The following is a 9066-nucleotide window of genomic DNA, read 5'->3' as shown; positions in this document are numbered from 1 at the left end:
CAGTCACTAGCTGGTGAAGCTCTCTTCTTCCCACAATGCAGGTATATAAACAGGGAAGGCTGTTTATGAATTTTGTGGCATTTATTTTTCCACAGCAAATGGTAAGGATACAAGAGGCACTCTAAAAAAATCTGATGAGTGAATGATGGTGATTAACCCTCTACATTTAAGACTTCTCAATAGTCATCCATCTTACAAATATAGGTGGCATTGGTTTGGCTTTGTATAAAGCATGAAGAGAAGTGGGTCTATCAGAATAATGAAAGGGCAGAGCAAAAAGACAAAACAAAAGTTTTAGTATGTACTTTTCTCTTTTAAAAAAACCCATAAAAACATCTCCAAAATATACTTTATATGTGAGTTGAAAATTATGGGACCACTGAGAATAAGGGATATAGGAATGATTGAAATTATTAGGAGAAGGCAAAGTACATTTTTTAAAAAGGCAAGGGTAAGTCTTTATAGGAAATAATTAAAGAAAATTATAATAAAAGTGAACACCCAGAAATCTGCCACATTTTTCTGTGTTTCATTTCCAAGATGTAACCACCAAAAATGGGAGATCTGTAATACTTTCAACAATAAAATAAAAAATTTTTTTAAACAGAATAAAAGTGAACACCCAGAAAACTGCCACATTTTTCTGTATTTCATTTCCAAAATGTCACACCTAAAAATGTTAATAGCAAAGAAGGCAATTAAACAATGCATCTGAAGCCATTGTGAGCGCTGGTTAGAACCAACACAATAGTACAGAGGTCACTGGAGGGCATGTAACACAGAGTAAAGAAGAACATCACAGGCAGAAAAACATACAGGTGCAAAATATAAAGCACCTAAGGACATCTTTCTAAGGTACTGCAAGGGGGTGGGGGGATCAAAAGCTGTGCTGCAGATATAGGGGTGAAACCACAAAATGAGGATGTGATTTCTATTATGCTGGTACCATGCTGTATAAACCAATAAAGGACCTTAATTGCTGCAACAAAAGCCCAAGGTTAACAGTGACAAACTCCACCAATAAGCTGTACAGCAATAATGTGAAAAAAGATGACTCTGGACAGAAGTTGTACAGTGACTACTCTCTGCACCTGGAGAAGTTCAACAGAGCCGTGCGAAAGAAATCAGATATAAACCTGTCCAAAATGAAGGGGAAAACTCTTAGACAGACAAATGGTATTTTTAAATTATAATAAAACCGGCTTCAAGAAAAACCTTTGACAGGAAAGTGAGTCGAAAAAATAAGCATCATAAGGTCCCAGAATCCAGGTCTATGCAATGAGTGCAGAATGCACAGTGGATTTAAAGGAGCCACTAATATTGCCCCAACCCACCAAAAAGTCTGGTCTCAGAATTGTCAAGAAAAATAGAGGAGGTTGTCATTAATTTCCTGCTTCCGAATGGCCTCTTGAAGCCTAGAGATTTCCCTGGAAAACTCACAGCCAATCTCAATGGGCAAAGAGAACTCGCCTTCTGCCTAGCCCTCAACTTTGGGGGACGACTCACCCCAGACAGAACCAGGTTGGAAAAAGAAAAAAAAAGTAACATGAAATTTGCCTTTAACTCTCAAACCACAGTTCCTTTAAGAGGAAAAGAATGTCTGGTATTTATGTTATAACTAGAAGTGCACAGAAATGGCAAAACTGAGGTATGCGATGTTCCTGTTTGAATCTGAGAGATTTTTTCATAATGGGTGTAGAACTATGAGGATACCCCTGCTCCCGCCAAGTACATCCCTCTCTCAGAGCAACTCTGTATCTCTGAATCCAGTGTGTGTGTGTGTGTGAGAGAGAGACAGAGACAGAGACAGAGAGACAGAAAAACAGAGACACGGAGAGCGAGAGAGGCAGCAGAGGGAATGAGGGAATGAATGGCATAAGGAGAGACAGCTCCTAAATGTGTGCCCTCTGTCCTTCGTCCAAGGTCATTCAGGCAGTATTAATCCCCTTGCCCACAGGAAGGCTGGTTAGCAGAGGCCTGTGCTGGAGCCCTAGGCGTGAGGAGAGATAGTTAACCCACCCAGCCGGGAAGGAGGAAGCCTAGGGTAGCCCTTATGCAGATACTGGGCCTCTCCTGCAGCACCGCACTGATGCTTCCCACAGGAGTGTCGGGAGAGCCAAGTCTGAAAGTTTTGCCTTCCTTCTGAGTTCACCGCTAATTCTATTTCCACTTAAGCTCCATGTGATTAATAAATATTATAAGGCAATCATTTTCAACAAGCCCACATGCACTGCCACTGCTCCCTTTCTTCTAGGTCTATCGTTTCTTCCTTGCCTCTCTTTATCCCACTTTCTGCTTATTTTTTTCTAATTCTCCCCTCCTCTCTCCATCTTTCTATCTCCCCCACTTTGAGCGCTCTTTTGCTGAGTTCCTTCCTTCATCCCCTCCTACTTTAGCCTCCCTTCTCCCTTCCCTCCCCACCGTATTGATTCTCAGAAGTTTGCTGACAATTTGGATTCAAAGCTCTTGGATATAGGAAAATCTCTGTAACTCATCATAATTGGACAGGGGGAAAAGACCATTTAACTCAGTGGAAATTTTAGGGAAGAAAACTTTTCTTAAAGAAACTGGGCTTCAAAGCATTCCAGGACAAAGCAGAGAAACCACTGTCACAGGAAGGCAAACTGTGAAAGCTCTTTAATTGATAACATATTTATAATTAGCACTTCCATTGTCTGAATGCAAATATTTCAGCTGAAGGCCATACTCTCAATCAGCATAACATTTTCCCTTGTTTACTCTATTAATTTACTTAGCAACCCCTTTTTCATAGATGGAAATTACAGGAGGATTCTAACAGAACTATATGTCCCAGCAGATGGCCCATAGAAACAGCCTTGTTGGTCTAGTCAAAACAAATTTTGCACAACAAACACTTGCTCTGTTCCATGGCCTTGTGATAATCACTCTCCCTGGAAGAAAAAATTTAATTGGGTATTGTTTGCTGTGTGCATTGTAAGCAGGCAGAGCTGGCCTTCAATACAAATATGAAAATAGTCTACGTTTGTCAGCTAGGTGGTCCTGCTTGCTCTTTTTCTTATCTTTCTCCCTTCTACTCCGCGTGGGCCCCTAGTCCCAAGAGCAAGGGACTTGCTTCCCATAGAAGTGCTTCCCATAGAAGTGCTTCCTTCTTCCAAGGACCAGTTCCCACTCCTTTGGAAAATTCACTTCATTAATAAAGATATTAAAAGGAAAACTATTGCCCCTAGCTGGTGTGGCCTAGCGGTTAAAGCATCTGCCCATGCACTGAAGGGTTTCGGGTTCGATTTCCAGTCAAGGGCATGTACCTGGGTTGCAAGTTTGATCCCAGGCCCCAGTTGGGGCACATGCAGGAGGCAACCAATCAATGTGTCTCTCTCACATTAATTTCTCTCTCTCTCTCTCTCTCTCTCCCTCTCTCTTTCCCTCTCCCTCTCTGTCCCTCTTCTTCCCTCCCTTTCACTCTCTAAAAAAAAAAAAAAAAAAAAATCAAAGGAAAAAAATACTCTAGGGTAAGGATTAACAAAAAAAGAAAAGAAAAGAAAAAGTATTGCATATCAAAATATCCTTAATTATTTTACTAATCAACCCTATTGTCTGCAAAATATAACTTACTTAAAAAATATGTGATGAATTTTTAAGAATTTTATATCGTTTTTTGGATTAAGTAATATATAACTTGAATCTGATTGACATGAGTTCTCAAAAGATTTACACTGCCTTCTATGAATCCTATCCTTCACCTGCAGCCCAGCCTGGACCCCTCTTTTCAGAGACTGCACACCCATAGGTCCTGGTGAGAGGCTGTTTAGCACTGTTGACTACTGCACAAACCATAGACTTCTTTGGCCATCACTGAACAGACCAGGGTACCTTATCCAAAATGAGCCAATTAATTCTCTTTCCAGAGAAACTAGAAATAGAACCAAGAGATTCCAGTCATCTGGACTCTAAGGGCCTATATGCTTATGTAGACCTAAAGGCTGAGGTGAGATCAGTTTTGGAGTAATGATGACACATCTTCATGGCAAACTGGTCCAAAAATAAGTTGGCCATTTATAACTGTTAGGTTCTTTCACTGAAGACACAGGTAATAATATTTCAGCATCAGGATTGAGCTAAAGTTCTCACCACAACTGGATGGTAGAACCCAGAAACAGAGCTGAATTGAGTCCTAAAGACAAGAAATAACCCTCCAAAAATGTAATTTTACACCTTCTGATATAAAAAAGAGTTTCATATGCAGTATTTCTACCCAATCCCCCATCTTGAACATCACACATTTCACTAATGCAAAGTCATTTCTAAATCCCTTGGTGTTAATTTTAAAACTGTCTAGAGTTAAGCTGAGATAAATACGTTTGAAACTTGTAGCAACTGTCTTTGGTATGTGGATTTCTGGTTAAGTTCTTTCAAATGCTAATTACTGAATGTACTTCAAAATTTAACTAATATCCCCTCAGGTGTAAATCAACTATGTATATATAGATGTATGAATACAAATATATGCATGCATATATGCACATGTATATATATGTGTGTGTAGGTAAATCTATCTTCATTGAAATGGTTTAATATAAATATAGACATTATAACAGCCATATGCTAGCAGAGCCTAAGTACCCAGTCTACAGACAGAAGGAAGAAACTGATGCCAACAAGGAAACAGAGATGGGATGCCTGAGGCCCCATGGGAGAACTCTTGAGACAGCTGCCTTAATTTTTGGTAATTTTCCTCTCTCAGGTTTCAATCCTCTGTGAGACCTAGCAGTACTTCCTACTTTGGACTTGTACAAGATACCCTTATATCATTATATTAAATTTCCCCTTTTCTTTAAGTTAATTTGAGTATATTCTGTTACTTGCTTCCAAGCAATCCTAGACTTAGAGATTAATACTAATATTATAGAATTAATATAATGACAAACAAATATAAAGAAACTTGATCTTTTAGTTAGCCTCCCTGCCTCCGTACAGTTAAAGGTATGATTTCCGTTGAGGTTATTAAAATACTGAAAGCAGCTCAAGGACCACAGTTGTCATCTTTACAGACTCTTAGGAACTCCCAGTTGAGAACCACTAAACAGAGGTATAAATGCACAAGTGCTTTTTTCTAAAGGTTTCTAAGCATATGCTCATTTTTTAAAAAATATATCTTTATTGATTTCAGAGGGAGGAAAGGAGAGGGATAGAGAGATAGAAACATCAATGATGAGTCATTGATCGGCTGCCTCCTGCACGCCCCCAACTGGGGATCGAGCCCGAAACCCAGGCACGTGCCCTGACAGGGAATCGAACCCCAATCGCCTGGATCCTAAGTAGATGCTCAACTGCTGAGCCACGCTTGGCCGGTCTATGCTCATTTTAAGAGGGTGCTTTTTCAACTCAACCAATCTTTGTTCTGTAACTGATATAGTAAAAGAACTGTCTTAAGTGCTAGAGTACATTTAAAAGTAGAAGACATCATTCTTAACCACAGGGGTTAGGATTCTATTAGCATTCTAATGAAGGGACAGGCAATTCCTTCAAGAAATGATTACACTGAAGGGTCAGTGAAGGTGGTAAATGTCATGAAAAGTATAAATACTGAGGGGGTGTGAAGGCAGGGGATAGATTGCTCATCTTATCTCAACTAGAGTCTGCAAATTCTCAAAGTACTGAGTAGGTATTGATAGACTGGTGTAGTCTGCATACACAGAGATGTAAGAAAAAGAAAGAAAGACCTACCAGACAAGAAAAACCACAGGGAAATACAGAGCTTGGGAGTCAGAGGACTTGTGCTAGAAACCGTAAAAGTGTGGGTTGGTGGTGGTGTAAAAATGCCTGACGACTTGATGTGAAAGAAAGACTGGAAAAGATTTGGACCCGACTGTTGAAGGCCTTGAATCACACACTAAGATTCCTGAAACTTTATTCTATTGTCACCGGGGGGGGGGAATAGAACAGTAAAATGGCATGATGAATTTTGTATTTGAGAAAAATACCTCTGGCCACAGGATGTAGAACAAATGGGAAGACAAAGGGACTAGAGCTGCAAAGCCAGTTAGGAAGCTGTTAAAGTTCTCCAAGTGAGAGTTAATAAGATGCCATTCTAGACTAGTTACAGTGAGAATAGAAATAAATGGGTAAAATTAAAGTTAGAGTTGAGAAGATATGATGACAAATTAGATAGGAAAGCTGAAGGTCTGTAAACAACAACTTAAAGCTTCTTAACCATGGAGATTAGTTTCATCTTGTTTAAGAAGGTGTTGATAGTTTCCCTCTTCCCAATATTCTGTGAGAATGAATGGTAAGGTGCATGTAAATGTGAACATTTACAAAGACTAGAAAGAAAAAACGTTTTTTAAAAGCAAGCTAGAGATTCCTCTTTTATAGGAAGTAACTTAGAGCCATAGCCTTTGACTGTATTGAGAAGACTTTTCCAGGCAAAACCAGTCCTAGGTCAGAGCCACACCTGGCATGAGTTCCCCCCAAGTTTTAGTACATAGTTAATAGAAGGGTTCAGACACATGTCAAAGATGAACATCACTACTCATTATTAACCTCAAATGTCAAAAGGGTTTACTGACAATAAAAAATTAAACCAATAGTCAGAAGCAGAAAGCTACCAAAAAATGACATAAAAGCAGTTGACTTGGTAAATCAGGTGCTGAGGAACAAGTCCATGTCAGCCATAAAGAGACTAAAGATAAACCAATGTTCAAATGGACCCAATGGTGCAATTCTAAAACCAATTTCAAAATAACCATGAAGCATCATCCAAGATGACTGTTTAGTGAGCAGCTCTGAAAATTGCTGGTAAAGGGCAGGCTTGTAAAGCTTTCCTCAAGAAGTTGCATGAGGTCATTAAATCCAATAACCCTCTTAAATTATTTATTTTATGTAATAAGTTAATGTCTCTCCCTTGCATCTAAAATTTTATTTGTTAATATACCATCCTTGGTAGAATTGAGAATAATCACTCATATCATTTTTCTTATTCTATAGTTAGAAGTGGAATCCCAATGACATGGCCAAATGTCAACATCTTCTATTTGTACCATATCAAATGGCAAATGATGCCGACTAAGGTATTAAGCAGGTTTGCTGACCTAGGAATAGATTGCATAGAAAACAAAATGAAAATGAAGGAAGTAAACCTCCTGAAGTTCCACCTCTATACCAATCTATGCAGTCACTAGAACTATAGAAACAGTTAATAAAAATCTGTGATTAAAGTCTGAACTTTGAAACATTGGCCAGGTGCAGACAGAAGCAGGCAAAGGAAAATGGTCCTTCAGACAGGGCTGGCATGCGACTTGGCTTGTGAAGGACACTGCAGAGGATCATGGGATAAAATGAAGAGGACTCTCTGATCAGTACAAAGACGATTTCTTAAGCTGTTCCTAACTTAACAGCTCTGCCAATTCCTGTTCAGGAGGAATTGGAGTATGTCTATTTCCATATTTAAGCTAATTCTTTAGTATGATGTATATGGTTCATTATATCCTGAGAATCCTGTCAATTTCTTTAAATTTTTCTGTTAAAAAAGAATACCCCCCTTTCTAACCCTGGTCAGATACTGACAGGATGGATATCTGAACCAAGTGTATCCTAATTAATGACTGCAGTTAAAAAATTCTGTGGTCCTAAGTGGGCAAATCAAGCAATTCCCATTTGGAAATCATCTTATTAAGGCCTCCTGTCTAGGTGTGCTACACTTCACAAAAACACCTGGTATATAGTCTCTTGTGTAGTACAGATGCTCAAATTTTGTCTTGCTTTCTTTGTTAATTTTGAGACTATTCCATAATTTTATTCAACATTACTCTAAGGTGACTGCAGCCAATTCTAGAAAGTACTTCACTCAATATATATTTATTGCGCTCCTCCAGGAGACTAGTGGGCACTTTAAATCTTTTTTTCCCAACCTACCCACCAACTCAGCTTACCTGGTCCCTAAAAAGCACAATATGTATATCCATTTTCTCTTTAAATCTATTACCTGTATATTTTCTGCCAATCTGCTTGATTTTCCTTCCTTTGTGCTAGTGAATTATGCTTCATAAGAAAACTAATCAAATGCAGTGGTTAAGAGAAAACACTTTGTAGCCTCATTGCCAGGGTTTGAATCCCAGCTCTGGCACTTACTAGTTATATGACCTTGGGTAAATTACTTCACCTCTGGGTCCCTCATTTTCTCATTTATGAGGAGGTTAGATGTCCTGCAATATTTGTGGCACAGCCTTTCACAGTGAAGAATTGTCCCACATATTGCACTACTCCTGACTATTACCCTCAAATTCATGTAGGTGAAAATTGTTTATAATTATCTGAGACTGGACCTCAGTCCATTTTACCTATAACCACAAAGTCAAGCAATGTAAAGGTGTCCCCTGGCGGCTGCCACAAAAAAACGGTGCACTGGACATAAAACTGGGGCACCAGATGTGTGTAAAAGCTGCCCTCTGGAAGATACTGGCCCTCTGGAGCCTGCCAAGCGAGAGCGAAGGTGGCACCTACCAGGGAAGAAAGAAAACAAAACAAAAACAAAACAAGGTGTGAGGGAGAGCGCAGAGCACAGCAGATACTCAGCCAGTTTGGGGTTTTCTGCAGAGGAAGCTGTTCCATGGTAAAAGATTCATTGTCTTTGTGGGAGGAGGTGAGTGAGAACCCTCCACCACCAGCTTGAACTGGAGCTCTAGACTAAAACGGGGCCACCAGACATGAGGAAGCCCCATAGGCTTCTACTTACAGAAGTCCCCTGTCCTCAAAGATTTCCCATCTCCACTTCCTTAAAACTGCTGTCCTTGCTCCCACTCAATCTTCTCCTTGCCCCTTCCAATGGAAAACTAAACCAACCATATACCCTAAGAGCCCTCTTCTCAGTTTGTGCTGGATAGACTGCAGGGGAAAAGGAATCACTGATTTTGCTATAGTAGTTGTCTCCTAGAAGAATATTACATCAGCTGTAAAGTATTTTAAAATGCTTGAGTATAGAAATTGTGATATATATAGATATAGATATAGCTAGATTAGATATAGATATCAACATATAGATATATCTCGATGATAGATAGATGATAGATAGATAGATGATAGATAGAT

This window comes from Miniopterus natalensis, chromosome 5 (genome assembly GCF_054644295.1).
Source record: "Miniopterus natalensis isolate mMinNat1 chromosome 5, mMinNat1.hap1, whole genome shotgun sequence".
Classification (NCBI taxonomy): Eukaryota; Metazoa; Chordata; class Mammalia; order Chiroptera; family Miniopteridae; genus Miniopterus; species Miniopterus natalensis.
This window is presented reverse-complemented; position numbering follows the sequence as displayed.